We start from the raw sequence: 21166 nt of genomic DNA, 5'->3' as shown, positions 1-21166 counted from the left end.
GGTGTACATGGTACTGTAAACCTGATGGAAAACTGCTTCGAATTCGCAGCGGCCAATCCGCTGCGGATCCGCGGCCAATCCGCTGCGGATCCGCTGCCAACCCGCTGCGGATCCGCGGCCGATCCGCTGCAGATCCGCGGCCGATCCGCTGTGGATCCGCTGCCGATCCGCTGCCGATCCGCTGCCGATCCGCTGCGGATCCGCGGCCGATCCGCTCTGTGTGCACATGCCATAACCCTACCCCTAACCCTACCCGTAACCCTAACCCTAACCCTACCCCTAGTTCTAACCCTAGTTCTAACCCTAACCCTAGTGGAAAAAGAAAAAAAAATATTTTCTTTATTTTATTATTGTCCCTACCTATGGGGGTGATAAAGGGGGGGGGTTATTTATTATTTTTTTTATTTTGATCGCTGTGATAGAACCTACCACAGCGATCAAAATGTACTTGTAATGAATCTGCCGGCCGGCAGATTCGGCGGGCGCACTGAGCATGCGCCCGCCATTTTGGAAGATGGCGGCGCCCAGCGAGGAGACGGACCGACACCGGGAGCCTCGGTAAGTATAAGGGGGGGGGAGATCGGGGCACGGGGGGGGGTGTCGGAGCACCGGGGGGTGACATAGGAGCAGGGGGGAGCGGGCAGGAGGACGGGGGAGCGGAGCACTGGACGGAGGGGACCGGACCCCATAACGGAGCACAGGGGGGGCGATCGGTGGGGTGGGGGGGGGTCACTTCAGGTTTTCCAGCCATGGCCGATGATATTGCAGCATCGGCCATGGCTGGATTGTAATATTTCACCAGTTTTTTTAGGTGAAATATTACAAATCGCTCTGATTGGCAGTTTCACTTTCAACAGCCAATCAGAGCGATCGTAGCCACGGGGGGGTGAAGCCACCCCCCCTGGGCTGAAGTACCACTCCCCCTCTCCCTGCAGATCGGGTAAAATAGGAGTTAACCCCTTCACCCGATCTGCAGGGACGTGATCATTCCATGACGCCACATAGGCGTCATGGGTCGGGAAGGGGTTAAAAGAAGTAGCATGTCACTTCTTTTTTGTGAATCTGCAGCGTTTTTGTACCCATTCCATTATAGAAAACCACAGGGGTAAAAAACGCAGCAAATCCGCAAGAAAACCGCAGCAAAAACGCACAAGAAAACCGCAGGTGCGTTTTCTGCCAGGAGAGGCAGAATCCGCAACGTGTGCACATAGCCTAATAGAAACACGTCACCACTTCTGTATTTGGCTTACACATACTGATGGAAAATACTCACCAAATACTGAACGTGTGAACATAACCATACAATATGGCGTGACATTCAGCGAAGATGTTGCATTCAAAATAATTTTCACAAACATTAATAGTAAATACTGATAATCATGCATAAATGTATGGAACTTTGTTGTAGGCATTTGCTATGTAATCTGGGAGCAGCAAGAAGTCAAGAAAGAGACCCTGATTCCAGCGATGAGTCACTTACTGGGTTGTTTGCTGTCATTTTGATACAATCACATTTCTCTGATACACTTTATACATGTAACAAAAAAATTACAAATTAGGTAACCTAACAAAAGTAATAACGTGAATAATTAATTTAACACCACCACCAAACCGCTACACTCGGCCTGACGCCCCCAACCACCCTACTGCTACGCTCGGCCTGACGCCCCAACAACGTCGCTACGGTCAGCCTGACGCCCCCCAACCACCCCACCGCTACACTTCGCTGACACCCCCCAACCACCCAGCTGCAATGCTCAGCCTGAGGCCAGCGTCACACTCGGCGTAAGACAATACGGTCCGTATTTTACGGCCGTAATACAGAGAAATGTTCCCAAAATAGTGATCCGTAGGCAGGGTGTGTCAGCGTATTTTGCGCATGGCATCCTCCGTATGTAATCCGTATGGCATCCGTACTGCGATATTTTCTCGCAGGCTTGCAAAACCGACATCTAATGGATTTATGTGCTCAAATGTTCGGTAAAACATATATACAGTATGTATGTGTATATATATATATATATATATATATATATATATATATATATATATATATATATATATATATATATATATATATAGTCTGTATTTATATTTACTTCAGCGCGATATCTGTGAAAAGCCGGTAATTCAATTTTTTTCATTTCTCCTGCCTAAACCCGACAGGATATGAGACATGGTTTACATACAGTAAACCATCTCATATCCCCAGTTTTTTTGCATATTCCACACTACTAATGTTAGTAGTGTGTGTATGCAAAATTTGGGCGCTGTAGCTGCTAAAATAAAGGGTTAAAGGCGGAAAAAATTGGCGTGGGCTCCCGCGCAATTTTCTCCGCCAGAGTGGTAAAGCCAGTGACTGACGGCAGATATTAATAGCCAGGAGAGGGTCCATGGTTATTGCCCCCCCCCCCCCCGTGGCTAAAAACATCTGCCCCCAGCCACCCCAGAAAAGGCACATCTGGAAGATGCGCCTATTCTGGCACTTGGCCACTCTCTTCCCACTCCCGTGTAGCGGTGGGATATGGGGTAATGAAGGGTTAATGCCACCTTGCTATTGTAAGGTGACATTAAGCCAGATTAATAATGGAGAGGCGTCAATTATGACACCTATCCATTATTAATCCAATTGTATGAAAGGGTTAAAAAACACACACACATGATTTAAAAGTATTTTAATGAAAAACACAGCGGTTGTTGTAATATTTTATTGCTCTCAATCCATTTGCAGACCCTCGCTTGGCAAAACAATAAACGCACAATATACATACCTTCTGCTGACCCGTCACGTCACGTCCCACGAAGTAATCCATCTGAAGGGGTTAAAATAATTTACAAGCAGGAGCCCTGCAAATGCAGCTGTGCTCGTGCTTGTAATTCCCCGGCGAATGAATGAAATGTAGGTCATTGACCTACATTTCCTTCAGTCGCGGTGATGCGCCCCTGCTGGATGTTCTCATGAACTGCAGCCTGGGAACTTTTTCCCACGCTCCAGGTCATATGAGGACATCCACCAGGGGGCGCATCACCGCGACTGAAGGAAATGTAGGTCAATGACCTACATTTCATTCATTCGCCGGGGAATTACAAGCACGGGCACAGCTGCATTTGCAGGGCTCCTGCTTGTAAATTATTTTAACCCCTTCAGATGGATTACTTCGTGGGACGTGACGGGTCAGCAGAAGGTATGTATATTGTGCGTTTATTGTTTTGCCAAGCGAGGGTCTGCAAATGGATTGAGAGAGCAATAAAATATTAAAACAACCGCTGTGTTTATTTCATTAAAATACTTTTAAAACATGTGTGTGTGTGTGTGTGTGTGTGTGTGTTTTTTAACCCTTTCATACAATTGGATTAATAATGGATAGGTGTCATAATTGACGCCTCTCCATTATTAATCTGGCTTAATGTCACCTTACAATAGCAAGGTGGCACCCAAATTTTGCATACACACACTACTAACATTAGTAGTGTGGAATATGCAAAAAAAATGGGGATATGAGATGGTTTACTGTATGTAAACCATGTCTCATATCCTGTCGGGTTTAGGCAGGAGAAATGAAAAGCCGGCAATTGAATTACCGACTTTTCACTAACACCGCTGCGTATTTCTCGCAAGTCACACTGCTGGTCCGTGTGGAATCCGTATTTTTCTCGCCCCAATAGACATTCATTGGCGATTTTTTTGCGCAATACGCTGACAAACGCAGCATGCTGCGATTTTGTACGGCCGTAGAACGCCGTATATTACGGATCCGTAATATACGGCTGATAGGACGAGACCCATTGAGAAGCATTGTGCCGTATGTTATGCGAGTTTTACGCACGTAGTTTCTGCGCTCTTACGTCCGTAAAACTCGCATGTGTGACGGCGGCCTGACGCCCCCACCACAACGTTGCTACGCTCAGCCTGACGCCCCCACCACAACGTTGCTACGCTCAGCCTGACGCCCCCACCACAATGTTGCTACGCTCAGCCTGACGCCCCCACCACAACGTTGCTACGCTCAGCCTGATGCCCCCACCACAACGTTGCTACGCTCTGCCTGACGCCCCCCAACCACCCCACTGCTACGCTCTGCCTGACGCCCCCCAACCACCCCACTGCTACGCTCGGCCTGACGCCCCCCAACCACCCCACTGCTACGCTCGGCCTGACGCCCCAAAAACGTCGCTACGCTCAGCCTGACGCCCCCACCACAACGTTGCTACGCTCAGCCTGACGCCCCCACCACAACGTTGCTACGCTCAGTCTGACGCCCCCAACCACCCCACTGCTACGCTCGGCCTGACGTCCCAACAACGTTGCTACGCTCAGCCTGACGCCCCCCACCACAACGTTGCTACACTCGGCCTGACGCCCCCAACCACCCCGCCACTACGCTCGGCCTGACGCCCCCAACCACCCCGCCGCTACGCTCAGCCTGACGCCCCCACCACAACGTTGCTACGCTCAGTCTGACGCCCCCAACCACCCCACTGCTACGCACAGCCTGACGCCCCCCAACCACCCCGCCGCTACGCTCAGCCTGACGCCCCCACCACAACGTTGCTACGCTCAGCCTGACGCCCCCATCACAATGTTGCTACGCTCAGCCTGACGCCCCCACCACAACGTTGCTACGCTCAGCCTGATGCCCCCACCACAACGTTGCTACGCTCTGCCTGACGCCCCCCAACCACCCCACTGCTACGCTCGGCCTGACGCCCCCCAACCACCCCACTGCTACGCTCGGCCTGACGCCCCCAACCACCCCACTGCTACGCTCGGCCTGACGCCCCAAAAACGTCGCTACGCTCAGCCTGACGCCCCCACCACAACGTTGCTACGCTCAGCCTGACGCCCCCACCACAACGTTGCTACGCTCAGCCTGACGCCCCCACCACAACGTTGCTACGCTCAGTCTGACGCCCCCAACCACCCCACTGCTACGCTCGGCCTGACGTCCCAACAACGTTGCTACGCTCAGCCTGACGCCCCCCACCACAACGTTGCTACACTCGGCCTGACACCCCCAACCACCCCGCCACTACGCTCGGCCTGACGCCCCCAACCACCCCGCCGCTACGCTCAGCCTGACGCCCCCACCACAACGTTGCTACGCTCAGTCTGACGCCCCCAACCACCCCACTGCTACGCTCGGCCTGACGTCCCAACAACGTTGCTACGCTCAGCCTGACGCCCCCCACCACAACGTTGCTACACTCGGCCTGACACCCCCAACCACCCCGCCACTACGCTCGGCCTGACGCCCCCAACCACCCCGCCGCTACGCTCAGCCTGACACCCCCAACCACCCCGCCACTACGCTCGGCCTGACGCCCCCAACCACCCCGCCGCTACGCTCAGCCTGACGCCCCCACCACAACGTTGCTACGCACAGCCTGACGCCCCCCAACCACCCCGCCGCTACGCTCAGCCTGACGCCCCCCAACCACCCCACTGCTACGCTCAGCCTGACGCCCCCAACCACCCCACCGCTACGCTCAGTCTGACGCCCCCCAACCACCCAGCCGCTACGCTCAGTCTGACGCCCCCACCACAACGTTGCTACACTCGGCCTGACGCCCCCAACCACCCCGCCGCTACGCTCGGCCTGACACCCCCCACTGCTACGCTCGGCCTGACACCCCCCACTGCTACGCTCGGCCTGACCACACAGCCGCATCTCACTATCACACAGGCCACAGCAGCTCTTCTGGGCGATACCACCACCAGGTGAGGACGCTGTGCGTCGTTTACCACATCACAGACCCCCGCGCCCTCCAGTACAGCTCACCTGCAGCAGCTTCGGTCACAGACCAGCACTGGCATTATCCCCGCAGCCCCGGGTATACACGGGCACAGAGCCCAGGACCGCAGCTGTAATCAACACTTCTCACAACTCGGCACTTCCCCGTTTCCTCAGTCACACTGCGCCGGAAACCCAAAGCAGGAGGATGTGTGTGCGGAATCACAGGAACCAGTCACCAGGCTCAAGGGAAACATCCGCCACCAACTGTGTAATGGCCGCCATCTAGTTCTCCTCGAACACGCCGATGCCCGTTCGGGGATTCCGTGACGTCAGAAGGACTAGTCCCGCCCACTCCAGTACGCATCCTGAGCCTTTGGTCTGGCTCGCGAGCTAATTGGTGCATAGTTAGCACGTGATGCTTACAAAGATGCTGACGTGTTACGTGTGTTTTTGGCCAAGCAGTGAGCCCCAGGCGGCGAGCCGTTCACATGGCGGGAAGCCGGCATCATTCAAACCTCCGTCAGGAAGAACGCGGCTGAGGCACGGACAGCATTTGCATCATCTCAGCAGCCGGACAACGTTCAGAAAACAACTACAAATGTCGTTTGGTGCAAAACTAAGTTTCTCCAAACGTTTCTGATTTTTTACAACCTGCCCCAGCTGCACCAAAATGGGTGAAGCTGAGGCACATGAAAACCCACCCTCCTTGAGGGGTGTACATCTGAGGCGCCTCTTAACCCCAACTTCTAGTTTTTCATTTTTTTCTCCCCAGAGCCATGACGTTATTTTTCCATCAATATGGCCTTTTGAGGGCTTGGTTATTGTGGGCCGAGTTGTACTTTTGAATGACACCGTTGAGTTTACCATATAGCGTATTGTAAAGTGGGGAAAAATTGTGAAAAAATGCTATTCTGACTTTTTTTTCAATAATATGTGTAAGCGGGGACCATCCACTAATATGAGTTATATTGGGATCGCCAATGCATATGAAACAAACAATAGCAAGGAGTAGAGAAAAAGGCCAAAGCTAACAGACAGTTCTCCATTCTCCTCCTTGACCTGTCCTCTGCCTTCGACACAGTTGACCACTGCCTACTGCTACAGATTCTTTCTTCCTTTGGGATCAAAGACCTTGCCCTTTCTTGGATCACCTCATACCTCTCTGACCGCACATTTAGAGTTTCCCACACTACCTCCTCATCCGGCCCTCTCTCTGTTGGAGTCCCTCAAGGCTCTGTCCTAGGACCTCTACTTTTTTCCATCTATACCCTTAGCCTAGGAGAACTCATAAAGTCCCATGGCTTCCAGTACCACCTGTATGCGGATGACACAGATCTACCTCTCTGGCCCAGATGTCACCTCTCTGCTGTTCAGAATCCCGGAGTGTCTATCAGCCATACCCTCCTTCTTCAACACTCGCTTCCTATAACTCAATGTAGACAAAACCGAACTCATCATCTTTCCCCTATCTCGCGTATCCCCCCTACCTGATCTATCCATTATGGTAAACGGCATCACGCTCTCTCCCGCACCTGAAATCCGCTGCCTCGGGGTAACTCGACTCTGCCCTGTCCTTCAAACTGCACGTCCAAACTCTTGCCACTTCCTGTCGCCTCCAACTCAAAAATATTGCTGGAATCCGTCCCTTCCTCACCCCACAGTCTACTAAAACTCTTGCATGCCCTCATCTCCAGCATCCATTACTGCAACACCCTCCTCTGTGGCCTCCCCGCTAACTCCCTTGCACCACTCCAGTCTGTCCTCAACTCTGTTGCCCAGCTAATCCACCCACTCGCTACTCCCCTCTGCAAATCCCTCCACTGGCTTCCAATTCCCCAACGAATGCAGTTCAAACTACTAACACTGATCTACAAAGCCATCCACAACCTGTCCCCTCCCTATATCTCTGAACTAATCTCCCACTATCTTCCCTCACGTAATCTTCGATCCTCCCAAGACCTCCTACTCTCTTCCACACTTATTCATTCCTCACACAACCGCCTCCAAGATTTCTCCCTAATATCCCCCATCCTCTGGAATTCCATACCTCAACACATCCGATTATCCACCACCCTCGGATCCTTCAGACGGAACCTGAAAACCCATCTCTTCAGGAAAGCCTACAGCCTGCAATAACCATTCTGCCGCCTCACCAACCACCCGTGCTGCCGCCTGACCAACCACCCGTGCTGCCGCCTAACCAACCACCCGTGCTGCCGCCTGACCAACCACCCGTGCTGCCGCCTGACCAACCACTCGTGCTGCCGCCTGACCAACCACCCGTGCTGCCGCCTGACCAACCACCCGAGCTGCAGCCTCACCACCACCAGAGCGGCCGCCTCACCACCACCAAAGCTGCCGCCTCACCACCACCAGAGCTGCCGCACCCCCCGACCTTCTGTCTCTTCCCAGTATCCTGTAGAATGTAAGTCCGCAAGGACAGGGTTTTCTCCCCTCTGTACCAGTCTGTCATCGTAAATTTGTGTACTGTAAATGATATCTATAACCCTGTATGTACAGCACCATGGAATTAATGGTGCTATATAAATAAATAATAATAAAAAGGCATATGCATAAAAACGGGATCACCAAATAGAATACAATACAAAAAATGTCATAGTGCTTTGTATAATACTCTCAGTGTCCTCCAACCCTAAGCACATGTTGGAAAATACAGATGGAACAATATATAGCCTAGTATAGGTTAGAGAGTATATACATGCTGTTATCATTAACAAGACATAATATTAGAACAATCAAACCCCTATGGGAAGAATCTGAACAAAGCATAGACACCATGACCTAGAATAAAGGTACCGTCACACTCAGCGACGCTGCAGCGATATAGACAACGAGCCGATCGCTGGAGCGTCGCTGTTTAGGTCGCTGTAGAGACGTCAAACACAGCAGCTCCAGAACGATGCAGGAGCGATCCTGAGACGTAACAGTGACTCACTTATCGTTCTCACAGGTCGTTAGCTCCATGTAAAACATTGCTGGCATCGTTGCTTTTGCTGTCAAACACGACGATACACGCCGACCTGACGACCAAATAAAGTTCTGGACTTCTAGCTCCGATCAGCGATATCACAGCGGGATCCAGATCGCTGCTGCGTGTCAAACACAACGAGATCGCTAACCAGGACGCTGCAACGTCACGGATCGTTGTTGTTCTCATTGTAAAGTTGCTGAGTTTGAAGGTACCTTAAGAACCAACAGGCAAAAAGAGGCTAGAGATAAACACTGAGATAATTATCTCAAGGAGGTCAAATGGTGATGAGGCAAATACTTCACCCTAATCTGTAATGGTGGTCGCCCCCCATGAAGCAAGCAGTCCGGCAAGGTAGGTGCTGGACCCACGCGTATCGACACTAAGGCTGGGGTCACACTTGGCGTAAGACAATACGCCACGTATTATGCGTCCGTACTACGGCCGTAATACGGAGAAATGTTCCCAAAATATTGATCCGTAGTCAGGGTGTGTCAGCGTATTTTGCGCATGGCATCCTCCGTATGTAATCCGTATGGCATCCGTACTGCAAGATTTTCGCGCAGGCTTGCAAAACCGACATCTAATGGATTTATGTGCTCAAATGTTCATTAAAACATATATACAGTATATATATATATATATATATATATATGTCATTGAGACACATATATATATTCTGTATTTAGATTTCATTCAGCGCGATATCTGTGAAAAGTCGGTAATTCAATTGCCGGCTTTTCATTTCTGCACAAACCCGACAGGATATGAGACATGGTTTACATACAGTAAACCATCTCATATCCCCATTTTTTTTGCATATTCCACACTACTAATGTTAGTAGTGTGTATGTGCAAAATTTCAGCGCTGTAGCTGCTAAAATAAAGGGTTAAATGGCGGAAAAAATTGGCGTGGGCTCCGCGCATTTTTCTCCGCCAGAATGGTAAAGCCAGTGACTGACGGCAGATATTAATAGCCAGGAGAGGGTCCATGGTTATTGGCCCCCCCGTGGCTAAAAACATCTGCCCCCAGCCACCCCAGAAAAGGCACATCTGGAAGATGCGCCTGTTCTGGCACTTGGCCACTCTCTTCCCACTCCCTGTAGCGGTGGGATATGGTGTAATGAAGGGTTAATGCCACCTTGCTATTGTAAGGTGACATTAAGCCAGATTAATAATGGAGAGGCGTCAATTATGACACCTATCCATTATTAATCCAATTGTATGAAAGGGTTAAAAACACACATGATTTAAAAGTATTTTAATGAAATAAACACAGCGGTTGTTTTAATAATTTATTGCTCTCTCAATCCATTTGCAGGCCCTCGCTTGGCAAAATAATAAACGCACAAGATACATACCCTCAGCTGAACCGTCACGTCCCACGAGGTAATCCATCTGCAGGGGTTAAAATATTTTACAGGCAGGAGCCCTGCAAATGCAGCTGTGCTCCGTGCCTGTAATCCCCGGCGAATGAATTAAATGTAGGTCATTGACCTACATTTCCTTCAGTCGCGGTGATGCGCCCCCTGGTGGATGTCCTCATATGACCTGGAGCGTGGGAAAAAGTTCCCAGGCTGCAGTTCATGAGAACATCCAGCAGGGGCGCATCACCGCGACTGAATGTAAGTATAGATCACTGCTTTCCTTTCAGCACCCGGGGATTACAGGCACGAGCGAGTGGTTTATCGCAGCTCGTGCCTGTAATATTAGTTAACCCCTTCAGATGGATTACCTCGTTGGACGTGATAGGACATCAGAAGGTATGTATCTTGTGCGTTTATTATTTTGCCAAGCGAGGGTGTTGCTGATGGATTGAGAGAGCAATAAATTATTAAAACAACCGCTGTGTTTATTTCATTAAAATACTTTTAAATCATGTGTGTGTGTGTTTTTTAACCCTTTCAAACAATTGGATTAATAATGGATAGGTGTCATAATTGACGCCTCTCCATTATTAATCTGGCTTAATGTCACCTTACAATAGCAAGGTGGCATTAACCCTTCATTACCCCATATCCCACCGCTACAGGGAGTGGGAAGAGAGTGGCCAAGTGCCAGAACAGGCGCATCTTCCAGATGTGCCTTTTCTGGGGTGGCTGGGGGCAGATGTTTTTAGCCACGGGGGGGCCAATAACCATGGACCCTCTCCTGGCTATTAATATCTGCCCTCAGTCACTGGCTTAACCATTCTGGCGGAGAAAAATGCGCGGGAGCCCACGCCAATTTTTTCCGCCATTTAACCCTTTATTTTAGCAGCTACAGCGCTGAAATTTTGCACATACACACTACTAACATTAGTAGTGTGGAATATGCAAAAAAAATGGGGATATGAGATGGTTTACTACATGTAAACCATGTCTCATATCCTGTCGGGTTTGTGCAGGAGAAATGAAAAGCCGGCAATTGAATTACCGGCTTTTCACTAACACCGCTGCGTATTTCTTGCAAGTCACACTGCTGGTCCGTGTGGAATCCGTATTTTTCTCGCCCCCATAGACTTTCATTGGCGATTTTTTTGCGCAATACGCTGACAAACGCAGCATGCTGCGATTTTGTACGGCCGTAGAAAGCCGTATATTACGGATCCGTAATATACGGCTGATAGGAGCAGCCCCATTGAGAATAATTGTGCCGTATGTTATGCGAGTTTTACGGACGTAGTTTCTGCGCTCTTACGTCCGTAAAACACGCATGTGTGACCCCGGCCTAAAAGTGTCTTTCTCAAGGTCAATGATCTGTAGTGGTGCTGTCCCAATAAGTGTATATATTCAAACTCTAAAGGTACCTTCACACGAAACGACTTTACAACGAGAACGACAACGATCTGATCGCTGCAGCGTCGCTGTTTACATCACTGGAGAGATGTCAAACACAGCAGCTCCAGAACGACGCAGGAGCGATCCTGTGACGTAGCGGTGACGCACTTATCGTTCTCACAGGTCGTTAGCTCCATGTTTAACATTGCTGGCATCGTTGCTTTTGCTGTCAAACACGACGATACACGCCGATCTGACGACCAAAGAAAGTTCTGAACTTTAATCAACGACCAGCGATATCACAGCAGGATCCAGATCGCTGCTGCGTGTCAAACACAACGATATCGCTATCCAGGACGCTGCAACGTCACGGATCGTTGTCGTTCTCGTTGTAAAGTCGTTTCGTGTGAAGGTACCTTTACTGATTATTAAATCCTACCAGCTGTGGAGCGGCATGTAGCCGGCAAATCTCCATGATAAGACGGCGTCCTGTCGTTAATACTGTGCAGGCGAGTCAGTCCGGAACCGAAAGTTCCAAATATGTACAATGCACATGCGCCTGAAGCACATCAAGTGTGCAACGAAACCATCAATAATGCGAAGGCGCAAAGAGCAGTAAGGGATATCTTATGCGTCACAAAATGCTCAATGCTCCTGCGCTTAGCATGTGAGAGGGGTATCTTATACATAAGAAAGGACTCAATGCGCCCACGCTTAGCATGTAAATATCAGCACTCAGTATTTTTTATTCCATACCCTGGATAAATATAAACAATGTGCCTGTATGATGCATTTAATATATCACATGAATAAGTATTCACTGTTTAGTAAGCACTCTCATTCTATATACATTTGGGCCCTCAGACCCCATGTAGTATATTAAGCCATACAGAACCCCATGATAATTATGTCCAAAAAAAGATGTACAGTATCTATAATCAGTTGTGTAGAAACACACCAATAGTTACCAAAAAAAACACGTCATGTACAGGTATATAGATAAATCAAATTATAACAGCATGCATACGTAGTTACAAGTACACAAAGGGAACTCCATGATAATTATGTCCAAATAAAGATGTATCTATCATGTACAGGTATATAGATAAATGAAATGATAACAGCATGCATACATAATTACAAGTACACAAAGGGAAGATTTAAGAGATTTGGGATATGGAGTTCAGAGAATCCTATAGCAAAATAATTCTTGTCCTCCTGACAGCATGTGGAAGTATTATTATTCCTCATCCACCCGTGACCTAGGAACAGAAAGGAGAAACGAAAAGGGGGAAGAAAAAGGAGAGAACAATTATGAACAAAGGACAATTGGGTCTAATACATGTACACCTAGTAAATAAGAGGGCAAAACAAAGATTTAAGACCTTTTATAAATCCCAGTGTACAGTAATTCTTCATTGAGACCACCTGGCATAAGGCTTTGTAGATCAAAGATCCACCTAGCCTCACGTCTCAATAACTCGTCCGAGACCCCACCCCCCTTATGTTAGTAGAAACCCCTTCCAAACCTATCACATGGAGGGTGGCCGGAAGGCCATTATGATAATCAAGGAAGTGTGCTGCTATCGAGGTAATCTGTTTGTTCTTCCTTGCTGTTGCTATATTGGACAGGTGTTGTTGGACCCTCCGGGGAAGTTCCTGAGTGGTTTGACCCACATATAACTTATCACACCCACAATTGAGTGTGTAAACCAAAATGCGTGACCGGCAATTGAAAAACGCCTTGGATTGAACCTGTGTGGGTAGTTAAGGTAACGCGAGTCCAATTTCTGATAGCATAAAAGGGCATACTGAGCAACCCCCACAGGGAAAGTAACCCTTATTTGGGTTAATGACCCGGACCCTGGATATAGGGCGTCTGAAATGACTCTTAGTGAGGCTGTCCTTCAAGTTTTTGGCCCTCCTGGCCACTATTTTAGGCCTATCAGCAATAAATGGCCTGAGTTTGCTCTCACTCAAAAGAATCCCCAATTATTATTCAGGATCCGATAAATATATAAATATCACCCCATTGGTTGTTGTATTGGGTAATCAAACTTAGGGTATTTCGTTTGGTTCTCACCTGGGGTCTCAATGCGTCCTCCCTCGTGTTGTTCCGAGAGTATTCAAAGGCTTTAGAAATTATTCTACGTGGGTTGCCTCGTTCTTGAAAGCATCTCGTAAGTTGTCAAGATTCATTCTGGAAATCCTCCAAAAGGCTACAATTTCTTCTGAGGCGTAGGATTTGGCCCTTAGGGATACCATTACGTAGATGTGCCGGGTGGAAACGTGAGTAATGTAAAAGACTATTTGTGGCTGTGTTTTTCCGGTATAAAGTAGTAGTGATTCGGTTCCCCTCTACCATGATTTTCAGGTCCAGAAAGTTCATAGACTTAGTAGAAAGGCAAGACGTCAATTTAATATTCCAACAATTATTGTTCAGATCTGCAACAAACTTTTCCAACTGGTCAGCTGTACCCGTCCATAGCATAATAATGTCATCGATAAATCGATACAATTTAAGGACATGGGACTTAAAATCTGCGTATTTTCGCACCTGAGTAACCTCCCACCACCCCATAAAGAGGTTCGCATAGAAGGGTGCGCACCTAGCCCCCATAGCAGCCCCCTATACCTGCCTATAGAAGACCCTGTCGAATTTAAAGTAACTTTTCTCAAGTACCACTTTCAATAATTCTAAGATAAAAGAATCATGACCCCTCTCATGTGTGCAGATCCAAAAAATACGAGACAGCTGCAATGCCTATGTCAGTTGTAGCGCCCCCACCGCCGCAGGGCCGAGGGGTGACCCGGTACCGGGCCTCGGAGTCTCTGCTCTGGGGTTGTCACGGCGGCTAGGCCCCGGTCCGTGACCCTGCCGTGGGGCGCACAGTCTATAATACGTGTAAATGACAGTGGTGGTGGTGCAGTGCAGTAAATAACGAGGACACCAGATTGCAGTCTCTTTACCTCTTTACTGAAGATCTCTGGGTCCTCAGTCCAGAATACGGTTCACCAGGCTGCGCAAGTCCGGCCGGTCCGATGGCACCTCCAGAGCTCACTTCACAGGTGGAAATCGGTGCCTTCCTTCTAGCGCTATGTGTTGCGGTCCTCCCCTGCTGTGCTTACGGAAAGTCCCCACAACCGTTGTGTCTGTTTCTTAAGTTCCCTCACAACTCGATTAAATGATGTTCTTCTAATCCTCCGTCCCTCCCTGTTGTTCTGGTTGGGACGGCACCCGTTTGACGGGTAGGCTCGGAGCTCTTCCGGGACCCTAGAGTCGCCCCTCTCCACAAGGTGCCCCCCAAGACTTCATAGGTGATTTGTGTGAGACAGCCCGCCTTAGACTGACTGTCCTGCCGCTGTTTAGAGTATTGCTTGAAGCTGAATGTTATGATACTCCCTCGGCGTTCCGGCCACCGGTAGTGCGCCTCAGTAGGGTGTTGCTCCGGTCTTACAGCACGACCCCTACTGGTATTCTCCTATCGCTTGATCTCGTTTCTCACTCAGCACAATCTATCTCGCTTCTAGTCCTTTCTTGGGCACCGCCGCTTCCCGGAGCAGGCGCGAACCCGTTACGTTCTTTCCAATGCCAAGCCTCTGTCAGGATCCCACCCCTGACAGAGACCCTACTGTCTCTTCCTCCACAACACCCTCTGCCACCAGGTGTTGCTTCGTCCAATCCAGTCAGCTTTCTGATCTAACTTCCTGCCTGACCCCCAGTTTACCCACTATGGTGGGGAGTGGCCTAATGAATAGCACCCTTAGCTCCCCCCGGAGGCCCAGCTGTGAAATGTCTTGGTGTCTGTGATACCTGATCAGATGAACTCCTTCAGTGCCATCTGACGCACCGTAGCTCCCCATAGTGGCGGAGCCACAGTACTGCAACGACCAGGACTCTGGGGCGCTGCACTCCCCCCTGGTTAAACACAGTACTCCGGGACTGGGAAGAAAACAACAATACAAGTTAGCAAAAAGACATACAATTTTGTTGAGTGCAATAACAATAAGCATATTTGAACAGAGCTTCCCTTTATGGGAGGTGAGGACACTTAAACGTTACAAACATGGTTAACATTATAAATTACAGGTTATGAATAACTCCTGTTACCCAACCGGGTATTCTACTAAGTGCAAAATTGTTGAACAATAATTTAACTTTGCCTTTAAGGACATACACTCTTTATCCACTAAAGACCTTCCTATAATCACATTATAAGGTATTTTAACTTTTACATTCTCCTACTTTGGATCTGCAGGACCGCCTGTCCTATCGGCACCAGACCTACTGCCTCTCCTTTCTGTTACAGGACCGCCCCGTTCAGCCAGGGTCTTCTGCCTTTTCAACTACTATACACAGTATAGAACATAACATTACTTTCAGTTCAAGAGCACTGAGCCATCTCTACATGGCTCCTATGAGGACTCAGGGTTTACCTTCTATCCTAACTATCTATCAACATCATCAAGCATTTTCTTTCAAACATTAAGCCTTCTCATTATCTTTCTTTCTTTCTTGCATGCATGCTGGACACCACATCTATCCCTACGGGTCCACTGCATCCTTCTTCTATCTTTCATCTTTTTCTTCTCAGACAACATCATTAACACTTCTTCACAATTAACCAGTGGAACACATATAACTTTCTCGTACAAACATTATCATCACTTTTCTCTCATCAACATTATTGCTACTTGTCTTAAGCAATATTACTATTGAAGTGTGGCAAATGAACATCCCCTTTAAGAGGGGACCAAGTCTCTGTGAGGTAGCGTATCTTCTCAAGCTACCAGTCCATACTCAGCAAAGGTTCCCGTGCGGTATCTTCGCAAAGAGTCATTCTTTAAGTAAAACCAGTAGGGAGCGCCTTTAATAAGGTGCAAACTATATACAAGAAGTTCGGATCATGCACTGTTCATGATTTCACAGTTTTTGAAGAACATAGAAAAAATAGAAAATAACCAAAAACAATAGGGATCCCGGGTCAACAAAGGGATCCCTTTAAGAGTTTACCCTGAACGGGTTTAGCAAAACAACAGGAAAACAGCAACTATTTACAGATTCATGGTATCGAGGTTTATTCTTCTAAGTCTGGGGGCAGTCTTTGTCCCCCAGCCAACGTGGCACCCGTACTGGTAGTTGGTCTCTCAGATGCCATCAGATCAGCCGGTGCCTGGATTTGAAGGCTAATCCTGCTTGCGAGTTCGGTAGCCGCTACAAGACGTACCGTGGTGATGGGGACGAGGTCCGGCAAATCGGGATCAGTCATGATCGGGACAACAGGGGGCGCTCTCTCAGGCTCACACCGTCGAACGTTCCGGGCACACCATCCTTGTGCACTCCGATGGCGGGTGTAAGTCACCTGATCCCCTCTTTGTAACGGATCACCATTCGACTGCAGCAGGGGGTCTTCACATTATAGCTAGTGACAAAGACATCAGTTGGTAGCCCCGGTTCCTGTATGGAGCCCCATCCCCTCTTCGGGTGGTAGGCCAGTACAGTTCCCCGCTTTACCACGTCTTTCCTGCCGGGAGCAGACTTCTTACGTTGCGTGTCAGGTGGTTCGGTCTCGTCCCGATCTTTCCAGTGTTGGATCAGACATTGCTTATACTGCTCCCAGGTAAGTACCGCAAGGGTGAGGCCATCCTCCCGGGTCCCATCCGGCCCTGTCCAGGGGGTGTCCCACCGAAGGATCACCCCGTCTAGGCCCACACCTATGGGTTCTCCCATCTTGGTTGGTAGCGGCGGCACTAGCTTCCCCATCGCGTTGGAGGTGAGGATAACCCGCTCCACCAAGAAGGAACGATCATTGCCGGGGTGGGGAGCGGTCACGGGAGTGGGATCGATCAGGGGAGCCGGATCGGTCGGGAGAGCAGAATCGGCCAGGGGAGTAGGGATGTCGTCCATACCTGCGCCTGATGTGATTCCACCGATGTCGCTCAGGTCCGTTGACAAGGACACTGGAATCGGCTGCAGCCCGGACCGCGGCTCCTCCGGAGTCATCTCTTGACGTAACTCCGCCCTCCATGATTCCGTGACTAGGATAGGCAGGCTCGGCTCCTCCACTGGTGTCTCCAAGGAGTCCAGGTCCCTCACCGGCGGTGGACGCGAGTCCTCTTCTGATGGGTGAGGACAAACCGGGATCACCTCGCCGTTGTTCGGGCACCTGCTGTTCATCGTCACTGTCCGGCATTCGGCGGCAATGCATGCATCTGACTCTGCCATTTCTCCAAGGTCGAGGTCCTCCTTCACCTCGTTCCTGCCATCGCAAGTCAGGGGGCGGTTCTCTGCTTTGAGGCAGGTCATCGCTTTGCAACAAGAGGCGAAGGGGGCGATCACCGTTTCTGGCGCCACTTTGGTAGTCTCCTCCCATGGCACGCCCTCCTGCTTCTCTGGCGTAGCAATGGCGGCGGTTTTTGGCGGGAACTTTTGGCGGTAAATGGCGCAGCACAGTCTTTGCAATAAAGTACAGTCCAAGCACAACAAATTACAGTTCCAAGGCACACATGACCTGATTCTTCAGGCTTAAGTAGATCCTGTTCGTGACGCCAAGTTGTAGCGCCCCCACCGCCGCAGGGCCGAGGGGTGACCCGGTACCGGGCCTCGGAGTCTCTGCTCTGGGGTTGTCACGGCGGCTAGGCCCCGGTCCGTGACCCTGCCGTGGGGCGCACAGTCTATAATACGTGTAAATGACAGTGGTGGTGGTGCAGTGCAGTAAATAACGAGGACACCAGATTGCAGTCTCTTTACCTCTTTACTGAAGATCTCTGGGTCCTCAGTCCAGAATACGGTTCACCAGGCTGCGCAAGTCCGGCCGGTCCGATGGCACCTCCAGAGCTCACTTCACAGGTGGAAATCGGTGCCTTCCTTCTAGCGCTATGTGTTGCGGTCCTCCCCTGCTGTGCTTACGGAAAGTCCCCACAACCGTTGTGTCTGTTTCTTAAGTTCCCTCACAACTCGATTAAATAATGTTCTTCTAATCCTCCGTCCCTCCCTGTTGTTCTGGTTGGGACGGCACCCGTTTGACGGGTAGGCTCGGAGCTCTTCCGGGACCCTAGAGTCGCCCCTCTCCACAAGGTGCCCCCCAAGACTTCATAGGTGATTTGTGTGAGACAGCCCGCCTTAGACTGACTGTCCTGCCGCTGTTTAGAGTATTGCTTGAAGCTGAATGTTATGATACTCCCTCGGCGTTCCGGCCACCGGTAGTGCGCCTCAGTAGGGTGTTGCTCCGGTCTTACAGCACGACCCCTACTGGTATTCTCCTATCGCTTGATCTCGTTTCTCACTCAGCACAATCTATCTCGCTTCTAGTCCTTTCTTGGGCACCGCCGCTTCCCGGAGCAGGCGCGAACCCGTTACGTTCTTTCCAATGCCAAGCCTCTGTCAGGATCCCACCCCTGACAGAGACCCTACTGTCTCTTCCTCCACAACACCCTCTGCCACCAGGTGTTGCTTCGTCCAATCCAGTCAGCTTTCTGATCTAACTTCCTGCCTGACCCCCAGTTTACCCACTATGGTGGGGAGTGGCCTAATGAATAGCACCCTTAGCTCCCCCCGGAGGCCCAGCTGTGAAATGTCTTGGTGTCTGTGATACCTGATCAGATGAACTCCTTCAGTGCCATCGGATGCACCGTAGCTCCCCATAGTGGCGGAGCCACAGTACTGCAACGACCAGGACTCTGGGGCGCTGCACATGCGTAATACTGGTATATAGGGCCTCTACGTCGAGGATAGCAAGTATGATGTTATCAAGTAATTCCAGAAGGTCCAACTGTTGTATCAGATGTGATGAATCCCGTATATAGGAGTCCAATGTATGGACAATTGGCTGCAGAATGAAATCCAAATAAATGCAAGGTCTCTAATATAAACCCCCAATCCCTGCCACGATTGGTCTACCTGGTGGTTCTATCATGATTTTTGGACTTTCGGCAGCATATAGAAAGTTGGCACTATAGGGTGTTTAGATGTTAGGAAGTCCAATTCTTTCTTATTGATAATCCCATGATAACAAGCCCTGGAGTGTAACCCATCCAAGTGGGATTTAAAGACTGTACTTGGATCTGAGGGTAATGCCCAATACTGCTGAATATTACTCAACTGCCGTTTGGCTTCTGCACTATATATGTCCTTGCACCGGAGGACTATGTTTCCCCCCTTTGTCTGCTTCATTGATCTCAAAAAGATCATTATTCTTAAGTCTAGTCACAGCCAATTTCTCTTCCTTGGACAAGTTGTGACAATGATTGTTAAACGTCAAATTCCGAATATCCCTACTCTTTTTCTCAAAGAATATCTGTATAGCTGGAAATAATGAGAATGAGGGGGTGGCTTGTGAGGGTAACCTTCCAGTGAACCTCCTCTTACCTTTGGTAGACTCATTTTCTTCCAAAAGATCTATCAGATCTCGAAGTACTTGTCTATCGTTATCCGGTAGGTTATCAATAAGCGAGGGGTGCTGGTACAATAATTTAAAGGTTAATTACCTGAAGAATAGATATAAGACAGCAATAATTCCTTTGCTATAGGATTGTCTGAACTCCATATCCCAAATCTCTTAAATCTTCCCTTTGTGTACTTGTAGTTATGTATGCATGCTGTTATCATTTGATTTATCTATATACCTGTACATGATGTGTTTTTTTTGGTAACTATTGGTGTGTTTCTACACAACTGATTATAGATACTGTACATCTTTATTTGGACATAATTATCATGGGGTTCTGTATGGCTTAATATACTACATGGGGTCTGAGGGCCCAAATGTATATAGAATGAGAGCGCTTACCAAACAGTAATTAATTATTCATGTGATATATTAAATGCATCATACAGGCACATTGCTTATATTTATCCAGGGTACGGAGTAATAAATACTGAGTGCTGATATTTACATTCTAAGCGCTGGCGCATTGAGTCCTTTCTTATGTATAAGATACCCCTCTCACATGCTAAGCGCAGGTGCATTGAGCCTTTTGTGACGCATAAGATATCCCTTACTGCTCTTCGAGCCTGCGCATTATTGATGGTTTCGTTGCACACTTGATGTGTTTCTGGCGCATGCACATTGTACATATTTGGAACTTCCGGGTTCTGGACTTACTCGTGCCTTGGGCAGTATTAACGACGGGACGCCGTCTTATCATGGAGATTCGCCGGCTACATGCCGCTCCACAGCTGGTAGGATTTAATAATCAATAAGAGTTTGTATTTATACACTTATTGGGACCGCACCACTACAGATCATTGACCTTGAGAAAGACACTTTTAGTGTCGATACGCGTGGGTCCAGCACCTACCTTGCCGGACTGCTTGCTTCATGGGGGGCGACCACCATTACAGATTAGGGTGAAGTATTTGTCTCATCACCATTTGTCCTCCTTGAGATAATTATCTCAGTGTTTATCTCTAGCCTCTTTTTGACTATTGGTTCTTATTCTAGAGGCCCCGTCACACACAGCGACGCTGCAGCGATACAGACAACGATGCTGATCGCTGCAGCGTCGCTGTTTTGTCGCTGTGTGGTCGCTGGGGAGCTGTCACACAGACAGCTCTCTCCAGCGACCAACGATCAGGGGAACGACTTCAGCATCGTTGAAACTGTCTTCAACGATGCCGAAGTCCCCCTGCAGCACCCGGGTAACCAGGGTAAACATCGGGTTACTAAGCGCAGGGCCGCGCT

The 21166-nt window shown here is 49.2% G+C and overlaps 1 protein-coding gene across 2 annotated transcripts in view; it reads right to left on the bottom strand.

Annotated features, from left to right (window-relative positions):
• CLK3 (CDC like kinase 3) overlaps positions 1–6085 on the bottom strand; it is a 76871-nt gene extending 70786 nt beyond the window's left edge. Inside the window, exon 1 of one of the 2 annotated variants that reach the window (XM_077264027.1) lies at positions 5781–6085. The gene's annotated coding sequence lies outside the window, so the exon portion shown is untranslated. The remainder of the gene's footprint in view (positions 1–5780) is intronic. The other variant, XM_077264028.1, reaches the window with a different exon arrangement.
• Positions 6086–21166: the final 15081 nt, after the last annotated feature.

This window comes from Ranitomeya variabilis, chromosome 5, assembly GCF_051348905.1.
Source record: "Ranitomeya variabilis isolate aRanVar5 chromosome 5, aRanVar5.hap1, whole genome shotgun sequence".
Lineage (NCBI taxonomy): Eukaryota > Metazoa > Chordata > Amphibia > Anura > Dendrobatidae > Ranitomeya > Ranitomeya variabilis.
Note: the sequence above shows the minus strand (reverse complement) of the source record. Positions and strands in the feature narration are given on the sequence as shown.